Below are 1706 nucleotides of genomic sequence, written 5' to 3'. Positions count from 1 at the left end.
TACCACTCCAACCTCTTCAAGCCAGACTGCGCAACTAAATTCAACGTATGGGCGAAACATCCCCAGTGCCTCCAACCTCCTCCACGCACAGCCGCTTTCATATTTGCAGCATTATCCGAAACAATGACAGTAACTTTATGCGCAACATTTCATTCTTTCAGCACGTCTGCTAACATTTTAGTTATGTTGACAGCCGTTTGTCGATTTGTAAATGACATACAAGTAAGCAAATCGGATGCCAGAAATGTCGACTTGTCGTCGTCAACGATGTAATGCGCAGTTACACTGAAGAAATGGTCTTGGGCTCGCGAAGTCCAGCCATCTACTGTTAAACCAACAGCAAACGCCCTTTTCAACCGTTCTTTCACGGATTCCATTACTTCCGAGTACGCGTTTGTCAATAGAGTTGAAGAAACCGTCTTTCTCGCTGGCAGGTGATAATTTGGATTCAAAAGATATACTTATTTTTTAAATTCCGAATTTTCACCAATGCTGAAGGCATGGTACTCTTTAACAATCAATTTAAGAACCTGCCTGTCTATTTCTTCCTTTTTTTTCAGTGCAATTGGTTTATTAAAGTACTGAAAAATTTGTTGAATGGTTAGCTGGTTTGTTTGCTGCAGTTGAAGACTTTGTGGAGGAGGTGGCCCCGATTCAACACTATTGTTTTCACTTACTACGTTTGTCTGCCTCGAAATAATCTGGGTGGGGTGCTTCCTCTTCATATGCTGAACAGATTGACTTGTTTTCCGCTGACAACTTTTGGCCACAGCTCTTGCATGTGACTTTTTGGTCTTTTTCCTCAGAAAAATTGAGCCAGATGTCACTCGTTTTTTTTGTAGCCTTTTTCTTTTACTTTAATTTAATTAAAAGTTTTAAAATGTGTCATTCAATTTTAAGTAGTGCAAATGGTAGACTGTCTGTGCAATGGCTTTGTAATATAATACGCGGATGTTGACCAATCTATTGCCGTCTATTGACTTGCCGTTGTAACTTCAAAAATTTAAAACGATTTGTAAAATGAGTTAGAAGAAGAATGGTATAAGTTATAAATCGATCTTGCCAATTTTACTGACCATTTTTATATTTTCGGCATTGGAATTGATAACTGGAAATAGATGATGCCCATACTGCCAGGTTGTTCCCCTATTTTACCTGTTGCTGTCACGTGTTGACGTTATTTATGAAATCGAAGATACCTAATAGATTACTAATTTTTAACACAAACATTTATTCGATTTAACTTAATTTTTACCTTTAAAGAATTTTGCAGACCAAATTCCATAAAATTGCGCCAAAAGAAATAAAAGAATGATGGTATCTACAGTAGGAGATGGCAAGATATTATCGTTATCACATTAAATCAGTGCACTGTAACAAAGGGTTGCGCTTAAGTTGAATAGAAAAACCAATGGCGCTATTGCGCTAGCACCATGCGCCGGCACACAGTTGGTGTTGGTTTTATAGCGCTGGCGCCACATAAATTGCGCCATTGCCCAAAGTTACTGAAAATATTACAAAAATTCCACTTAAAATTTAACAAGAAATGTACATAAAACAACGACAACGTATATCCCCTCGCAATTGCCACAAATAATTACCAAATTTCCAAACACCAACGAAAAATCCTCAAAATCCGAAGAAATTACTCAAAATTTTCTTTACATTACAGGTACTTAGTATAAAAATTACTTACATTCTTCAAT

At 37.2% G+C, this 1706-nt stretch overlaps 1 long non-coding RNA gene across 1 annotated transcript; it reads right to left on the bottom strand.

Moving 5' to 3' along the window:
• Positions 1-903: 903 nt before the first annotated feature.
• On the bottom strand, positions 904-1385 carry LOC118734535. The gene is made up of 3 exons (XR_004992389.1): positions 1256-1385; positions 1077-1199; positions 904-993 (listed from the first exon to the last, which is right to left on the bottom strand). It is a non-coding gene; the product is annotated as an uncharacterized LOC118734535 (long non-coding RNA).
• Positions 1386-1706: the final 321 nt, after the last annotated feature.

This window comes from Rhagoletis pomonella, unplaced genomic scaffold, assembly GCF_013731165.1.
Source record: "Rhagoletis pomonella isolate Grant_MI unplaced genomic scaffold, Rhpom_1.0 Rhpom_scaffold_00002, whole genome shotgun sequence".
NCBI classification, from domain to species: Eukaryota; Metazoa; Arthropoda; class Insecta; order Diptera; family Tephritidae; genus Rhagoletis; species Rhagoletis pomonella.
This window is presented reverse-complemented; position numbering and strand designations above follow the sequence as displayed.